Source organism: Tachysurus vachellii, chromosome 26, assembly GCF_030014155.1.
Source record: "Tachysurus vachellii isolate PV-2020 chromosome 26, HZAU_Pvac_v1, whole genome shotgun sequence".
NCBI classification, from domain to species: domain Eukaryota; kingdom Metazoa; phylum Chordata; class Actinopteri; order Siluriformes; family Bagridae; genus Tachysurus; species Tachysurus vachellii.
Window position 1 is genome coordinate 8,484,040 of NC_083485.1, and position 9,441 is coordinate 8,493,480.

Below are 9,441 nucleotides of genomic sequence, written 5' to 3' on the forward strand. Positions count from 1 at the left end.
GCCGTGTGCCTTGCTCCCCCCTCCTGGACCCGTCGGGACTGTCAGGATGGTTTGGCGCGTCGGGAGCCGCGCCTTGAGGGGGGGGTTCTGTCAGGACTCTGCCTGGACTTTGGCCATGTGCCTTTTGTTTATGTTTTCATGTTCACGTGTCTGCACCGCCCTTGTCTTTTCTGCCCCGCCTCTGCACTCCTGTCCCTCATGTTAATTAATTATTTGTGTTATTTAGTTGAGCCGCGTTGCATTGTGCAGCGCGGAATCCTCTTGTCTATTGTCTCCTGTCGTCGTCATGTCCGGTTATGTCTGTTTCGTGTGTATTTCAGTTATTAAATTCCCTGTTTTTGTTAAGCTGTCCTGCATTTGGGTCCGTTTTTATCCCGCGATCGTTGACAAATGAGATCTTTTAGATGTGTACCTTGGAGTGGAATTTGGGTGCAATTTATGTAATTTCTTACAACTGCAATTTTTAGTCACAATAACTACCAGTCATGAGAAGCATAGAAGGACAAGGCCTTATAAACATTATAGCAAAAATTTCCACTACAGTGGCCTTTTTGGCCTTTTCCACCTTTTTGTAGTTTCCTTCAAGGAGCATAGACAAAGCTCAGCAGCATCCAGAATAAACTCTATTTCCTTATCTGCAGAAGAAGGAGAATCTGCAAAAATAGCATAGAGAGACAGACCATTAACCTTAGCCAAAATATTCTCCACTTAACTCCACTCTGCTGCTGAGCCTAGCTCTCCGCTGTGTTCTCCTGCCTGGGGGTGAGTGCCACAGCGGCGCTCCTGATTGGCCACCGTCTTTTTGGAGGGAATTTTGCAGCCCCGCCTTGCCCTCTGAATCACTGGCACTGACCTTGGTGCTGCACGCTTTGCCCTGCTGGTCAGCAGCACTGTCCATGGTGCTGCACTGCTGTTGCTTTCCTCTCCTGGTATGATTTTCTCTGCGAAGAGCGCGTACGGCAGCCGCTGCCACAGCTCTCAAAGTCTTCAGTGTCTTAAGTCTTTTTCAGATGATCCTGACCTGGATGGACTTGCTCCACTGGCCCAACCAACTAGGAATTTCCAGTCCTATTTGATAGTAAAGGACAAGATCACCAAGGTGGAAGTAGTGGGACCTAATGGACACCGATGTTAGTACACTTCATGAACAATGAAGAACACTGAAAATGCTCATGACCTCACCTCCATGACCTGAGAGGGATTGGAGGAAAAAAGTTTGGCACTGAGTTAAAAAGATTCTGCAAAGAGTTTCACTCCACCTCAATGAACTGAGGTAACTACTGGGAAGAAATTACGGGCTGATATCGCACAAATTAAATGCGATTGGCCTGATGAAAATGTGTGTGCAGGGCACCCAAAATATGACAATGGAAGAGTCAAGTCAAGTCAAGAGGCTTTTATTGTCATTTTAACCATATATAGCTGTTGAAGTACAGAGTGAAATGAGACAATGTTTCTCCAGGACCATGGTGCTACATAAAACAAAGACAGAGATAAGGACTTAGTAAGTAATCCTAGCCAAATAAAGTGCAACTGTGCAAGCTGCTGCAAACAATGCAGGACAAGACATACAAGACAGTGCAAACAAAATATACAAGACAATACCCAAAAGACAATACACAAAAGACAATAAACAGAAACAGCGCCGACCAGTGTAAATGCTGTATGTTCAACAATATTGTGTGTGCAGAAATACTGGAATGAACACAGTATTATAGCAGCAGTTATCTGAGATATACTAAAGGATTGTGCAAAATGGCAAATGACTGAAATGTGAGACGGCATGTGCAAACTGAACGACTGCTGAACTTACAGTTAATAGGTGGCTTATATAAATGCCGCAAGTCATCGCCTGTGAGCAGACTGGTGTGTTTGTGGTAATATCTGGATGTGGTGAGTATTTTAGTATGCTTAAAGCTTAAGCTTGTGATATGATCTTATTGTTTACTAATAGTAACATCTGATGCTCTTTGTCTACATTTAGTGTGGATTCCTCCTTTTCATCTTATTGATCCATATGTCCTGTTAAGCTTACAGAATGAACTACTGCATTACATTATTTGGGGGACACTGCTGACCTCGTTGCAGCTTTGACCTTGCGTTTATTTCTCCTTGCAAGTACACCGTATAGTATAAGCTGTTTACCTTCCACAGAAAGTGTGCTGATTTAATGTGCTCGTTTAATGTGAGTTCACGGGGACCTGTGAATTGTGCTTGTTGATAACTTGCGTGTGCAAGTTATCGCTTCTCTTCCTTGGGGACCGCAGCCTGGTCTTTTGTCTTGTTTTTTATTTTGAGCATTGAAAATAGTAGTTGGCTACTTTGACTTGCAGCACGGAGTTTGTATATTCCCCTTGCTTTGGCAAGTATATGAGTAGGTGTCCAGGATGTTGGGTTATTAATTTGTTTCCATGTGCATGTTTACTGCCACATTTTGGCATAGTGGGCAGGATATGGTGGCTGTTTGTATTCAGACAAGGAGTTGTTTTGTGTTGTATGTATGTATGTCTGTTGTGTGTTTGTTTCCTTGTTAGTGTTTTGCACAATGGTGGTGACAGGGCAGTGGAGTTCTGGTTGAGTATGTGTTCAACATTGTGTTTAATTATCCAAGATGGTGGTGTGGCAGTAGCATGCTAGGCTAAAAACAAACCTTAACCGGCTGTCCCTCCGGTCCATTCTACTTTCAAAGTTTGCTCCCCAGACAATAAACTGGACTACATCCGGCTAGAACGCACTACAAGGTGAGAGTTTAGAAACTGCTGCATCTTTGTTTTCACAGAGATGTGGCTCAGCAACAGAGTTCCGGACACCGCCATTCAGCTAGATAGGCTCATCTTGTTTTGTGCCAACAGAAATGCAGCTCTGTGTGATAAGGCTTGCGGCAGTGGTGTGTGTTTTTACATCAATACAGAATGGTGCAAGAACTCTGTGCTTGTAACTAGCTACTGTTTATCATCAGTGGAGTTCATGACTGTTAGATGCAGGCCATTTTATTTGCAGGAGCCACATCCACTCTTCAGGTCTGCGTTGAGTGCACAGCCTGGAACATCTTCAGTGAGGCTTCAACCAACAGTGACTTTGTCAACTTGGAGGAGTACACGGCATCAGCTACATCAGCAAGTGCATTGATGACATGACCGTCTCCAAGACCATCACCACATGCTCCAACCAGAAGCCGTGGATGACTGCTAAAGTGCATGCGCTGCTAAAGACTAGAGACCTAGCCTTCAAAACAAAGAACAGGGCAGCCCTAAGAACAGCAAGGGCCAAACTGTCCAAGCCATCAGAGAAGCAAAGTGAATACATGCTCAGACAATCCACAGCCACTTCTAGGACAGCAGAGAAACCCGTTGCATGTGGCTGGGTATACAGGCGATCACGAACTACAGGACAGTTTCACCTGCCCGTGATAGTGATGTCTCCCTCCCAGATGCATACTAATGCTGTTCATATACTTAAGTTCAGCATTCAATACAATCATCCCTCGGCACCTGATTGAGAAGCTGAGCCTTCTGGGACTGATCACCTTCCTCTGATCAACTGGATCAACAGGTCTGTGGGGAAGCAATTTGCAGGGAGCGCGAGGGAATGGCAGGTGGGACGAGGAGTTGGAGTCAGTCGGTACCTGTGTTAATGTGATACAATGTACAATGTAATTTTTCAGGGAGGTCTTGGGTTAGTTTCGGTTGTCAGTGGGTTAAGTAAGCTGCAGCAGCTGTTGCATCAGCAACATCAGATACTGTAGATCATCTCACCCAAGCCTTGGCCCGTATTCACACCACTTCTGCTCATGGTCGTATGTCTCATTCCATGTCTCGTGCCTCGGGGGTTTCCTCCGGGTACTCCAGTTTCTTCCCCCGGTCCAAAGACATGCATGGTAGGTGGATTGGCATCTCTGGAAAATTGTCCGTAGTGTGTGATTGCGTGAATGAATGAGAGAGTGTGTGCCCTGCGATGGGTTGGCACTCCATCCAGGGTGTATCCTGCCTTGATGCCCGATGACGCCTGAGATAGGCACAGGCTCCCCGTGACCCAAGGTAGTTCGGATAAGCGGTAGAAAATGAGTGAGTGAGAGTCAGTTGGTAGCATGTTTGGTTTTCTCATGACCACATTTGGTTTTTAAGATCGGGGTGTTCCAATATACTGTTTGATTGATACTGTTTCAATGGTGTCCACTATTACAGAGAGTTGCTTTTGGCTGAGGTTTGAACCTTTGGCCATGATCGGTTGCGGTCCTTACACTCTCTGCAGCTCCAAGCTGCCAGTGGTCTTGAAATCCCCTATGTTGGTTACATTAGGCTGGATATCGAATTGTGTGGTAGCGTAGTCTATAGTAGCAGTGTACTGGTAGTCTGTGATCCCCCAAGAGGTAGGACAGGTTAGGGATTATGAAAATGTGTTTGCAATTCATGAATGAGATCTGGATAGTACCCCTTACTTGATGCAAGTTTGACAAAGCTATCGACGTATTCCACAATCAGTGCCTGAGCTGGTATAGACTCACATTAGCCAGCTCCTTGATGCACAGATTATTGGGGAGAGTTGTAGTCCATATGCCTCCCTGATGGTGCTGTTAAGGAAAAAGGATGGGAGCATTCGTTTATGTGTAGGCTATCAGCAGCTTAATTCTAAAAGGCGTAAAGATGCTTTTCAGTTACCTCATATTCGGAAAACTTTAGATTCATTGACGAGTTCCCATTGGTTTTCTACTTTAGATCTGACCAATGGTTATAATCAGGCCCCAAAGACTGTTTTTGTACACCTTTTGCACCTTCCACCTTTTAATGGAGCACCTTTTTTGGCCAGCGACACCAATCTGTTTTGCTATATTTGGATGATATCATTGTGTTTTCCTCCTCGCTATCACAACATCTACAGCAGCTGTGTGTGCCTTTTTTTGGTAGGAGGTAAGGCATTCGGGCCACATAATTTCATCCCGGGGTAGCAACTGACCCATGCCAGGATGAGACTGTGGCTCAGTCCTCTCACCCAAGGACTGTGTCTGAATTGCTTTCTCATGAGAAAATGTTTTGGGTTTTTGTTAGCTACTTTCAGCATTTTGTGAAAGAGTTTTCTAACTTAGCAGTCCCGTTGCACCAAGTTGTAGCTGAATTAATCAGGAGCAAATCTGGTAGATGTAATCAGGAGTTGGAAACCACATGGTCAGGAAAATGTGAAGAAGCATTTCAGTCTTTGAAACAGAAGCTTACCACAGCACCTGTCCTAGCATACGCAGACTTCCCATTCATATTGCAAGTTGATGCTAGCTATGCAGGGCTTGGAACAGTTCTTTCACAAGAGGTTGACAGCAAGGTTAGGCTTATGCTAGCCTTAGTCTTCGGCCTGTAAAACAGCCACATATACTGTCATACAGATGTTGCCTTGCGCGTCTCGGAGAGAAGAGTGAAGCGAGGACTTCCGGCATTCTGGGGCAGTCTATCGAAGTGGGGTCAAATGTTCGGCGCAGGAAATACAAAACCTGTAGAGGGCAGTCGTGTTTCATGTAGGCTGACGAGTCGACAATATGTGTTATTTTCTTTTGCCGGTTACATAAACAGTCACATATTATTCATCCAAATCCGACTCAAACGTGCATCATGTGTCTTATTTTTTTCTGTGCACTTAGAAGAGATGTGATGTATAACTGAGTCGTGCGACTATCTCCGGTGTCATGGCTGGCTTTTTGGTACCGCTCGATGCAACTTTGGATTTCCTCAGGCGACGTGCGGTGTGTTACGGAAAAAATGCTTCTGTTGGTTTGTTGATGGTAAAAACAAATGAGATCTTGCTGCCAACTTTGGGGTTATTAGAGATAGTTTATCAGTATTGCAGCAAATATTGTTTTGTATTTCCGAATTGCTTTCAAATCTGAATAAAGAGTGTTATTTGGTGTAATTAGTGGTTTGTTTTTTATATATTATGGTGTAGTAGAGGATATGGCAAACAGCTCATCCTGAATGAAATCCCTCATTCCATATCTAAAGCATTTTGAGTGCAATATAAATGTATCATATTGTTATTCTTATTATATATGAATAATAAGCTAATTTATTTAATTTATTTAAGCTACATTTAAGCAAAAAATTTGTTTAAAAAAATGTTTTTATAATTTTTGTGCTTAAATGTAGCTTAAATAAATTGATTGCGACCACTAACCTTAAAAAAATTTAGTAAATTGAATGAATCATTTTTCAGTGTGTGTTGTAAGATCTGTAAAGTGTTTTCAGACAATAAATATTTGTTTTAGTTTTCTATATCGTGTTTAAGTCATTATTTATATATTTTATAAAATACAATGTCATCTAAATACAATATGTGATGCTGACATCTCGTCCGTTGACTCATGCCATTGAGTCTGGGAGTATAAACCTTTTTATATCTGTCCCTCGTGTATTGACTGACGTAAGATGACTGCAACCTGCGCGGCGCAGATCAATAGACACATGAGATCAACGCGAGAGTGATAAGCTTTTGAATGGCTCTCGCGGAACTTTGATGTCATAGATTGATTTGTCTGCGCAGTGCTGCATGCAGTCAAATACATGTAAACAATACGCCTGTTTCATTACGTTCAGGCCGAATACAGATGCCCCTACACTCGTAATATATTCATTTATTTTAAAAAAAATGGCGTCACCCTAATGTCCATGTGTGCACATGTGTCACAACCAGGAAGGAAGGAGACAGACCCGTACGCAGGATAGCTTCAAATGAAAGGGGTTTAATAAATAATGAAAACAATGACAGTAAATAAAACAATACAAATGACGACACTTAACAGGGTTTAAAGGTAACTAATGATTCCGCGCTGCATTCAGCAATGCTGTTCACTTAAATACAAAAAAGACAATGAGACACGATTAGGAACAGGTGTGGAGACAGGGAGGAGCAGACGAAGGCGGGGCGGACACGTGACGAGGAACGTAAACACAGGCACATGGCCGGCCAAAAGTCCAGGCTGAGTCCTGACAGTACCCCCCCTTGAGGTGCGGCTCCCGAAGTGCCACATCCCGACAAGGTTTAGGAGGGGGGGCGAGGCACATGGCGGAAGCAGATGGGGGAGCAAGGAACACGGCGAAGGCCGATGGGGGGAGCGAGGAACACGGCGAAGGCCGATGGGGGGAGCGAGGAACACGGCGAAGGCAGATGGTGGAGCGAGGAACACGGCGAGGCCGATGAGGGGAGCAAGGCATACGGCGAGGCCGGTGAGGGGAGTAAGGCACACGGTGAGGTAGGTGCGGGGAGCAAGGCTCACGGCGGCGTAGCGTCACTCTGGGCTGAGCAAAAAATTTGCAACAAGCAGGTTGCTGTAGTCGGTTAAAGCTAAGTGTGGATCGTAAAGGGGGAAGCTTAATACACCCCTGCAGCAGCAATATGACAACAAGCATGTTGTATATCCACTAAACTATAGTGATAACGGTAGGGGAAGCATGCGCCCTATAGAAAAACTCTTATTGCTTGTGAAGCATGATATTCAAACATACAGAGGAGAGAAAAACAAAAGAAACAATAACACACAAAAAAGAACACACATCAAAGAATGACAGATCGTAATTAAATCCATGACTTTTTGCGCATCTAAAATGTCCTTGATTCCTGGACAAACGTGACGTTCGAACGCCGTGGAAGACCATCGTCCCAGACGTTTTAATGTGGGAATCTTTGTAACCGAGGCTGCTGTTGAAGCTGCTCCGATACGAAAAGAGTGAGACGTGTAAAGCTCTGGTGAGAGGCCGCAGGATTGGCAGGCCAAGTGCAGACGAGCTGCAAACCAGGATTTCGACTTGGCTTTTCTATCCTCAGTTATGAATAACGGTTCGTCAGGATGTGCATGAGGGCAAAAACCCAGACACTTGGAATGAAAAGGAGCAATCAGTACAAGCAATTACGTATCAGTACGTATTAGTATTAGTATGTATTAGTACGAGCAATTACGACTGGAAAACCTTTAGAATCTTTGTCAGATTTTGAGTGTTTTAGGAAAAATAATGTTCATCAAGGGTGATATCGGACACCGTGAGGTCACACAAGGCATCAAAATTAATGCGTGTAGTGAATTCACCAAACCTGAGGAAACCATAGAAAGCACAGAGAAACATAGCTTCCAAGAGTGAATCCACATAAGGACTAAAGCACCCCTGTCTCAGTTTAGTAACCAGTTTTTTAACGAGAGAATGAGTGAGAGGAAGTCGTTTGTCTTTGCCTTTTGGTGCTTATTTTTTGATGCCATCGAGGAGCAAGTGGATAGTGGATTTGGCTAAACTTGATCTCATATACTGTGAAGCTGCAGAAAGGTAAGACTGCAGAGTGGTGCTTACTCAAGAACAGTCAGAGTGAATGCTGGGCAAGGCAGGCTTGAAGAAGAGGCATCAGGCTTGAAGGAGTAGGGAAATTTGTCTTGGGCCATCACCCATGCTGCAGCCATACAGTAATGTACGGGCCCCGGCCCAGACTTTTGGCCATGTGCCTTTGTTTACGTGTCTGCCCCACCTTCGTCTGCTCCTCCCATCTCTACACACCTGTTTCCCATTGTCATTATTATGTCTATTTAACCGTGCCGCGTTGCCGATGGCAGCGCGGAATCATCGTCATTGTCCTGTCAGTGTTATGTTCATGTAACGTCATTGTTTCATCGTCTTTTGTTTTGTTTAGTTTGTCTGTGTTCCTGTTTCATGTATATTATTTATTAAACCCTATTCTTTTGAAGCTATCCTGGGTATGGGTCTGTCTCCCTCCTTCCCGGTTGTGACAAGTACACACATTAGATGAATACAATTCACAAAATACACAGAATATTTAATAAAATTACAACTCTATACTTCCTCTATTTAACAACTTCACAGACACTGGGATAAAAGAGTTTTTAAATCTATTTAATCTGCAGCAAGGAACTCTGAACCTCCTGCCAGAAGGCAACAACTCATACACTGTATTCAAAACATCGGAAAAACATAGACAATCCTCTCAGCGTGTCTTACAGTGGCATGTTCATACATAGTTTGCAATGGTGTCAATTCTTTCACTCCTATAATTTTCCAAGCAGTATGTATCATTCGTAATGCAAAAAAAATGCAATCTTTGTTGTACTGTATCTTACTACAGAGATTATCCACATGTTTATGCCATGTTAGTGAATCATCAAAAAAGACACCAAGATATTTATATGATGAGACCTGTGCTACATTTTGATTGTGGATGCTCAGTGGCCTGTGATCACCCACTCCTCTAGGATCAAACACTATTTCCTTTGTCTTACCTACATTTAGAGCTAGGTGGTTGTTATCACACCAGTTCTCAAATCTTCCAATCTCTGAAAAATATTCGGACAGGTCTCCATCCTTTTTTAATAACCCTAAGATTTCAGTATCATCTGAGAATTTGATAATATAATTATTGGGGTAGCACCTTCTGCACTCATCCGTATACAAGGCGAACAACACC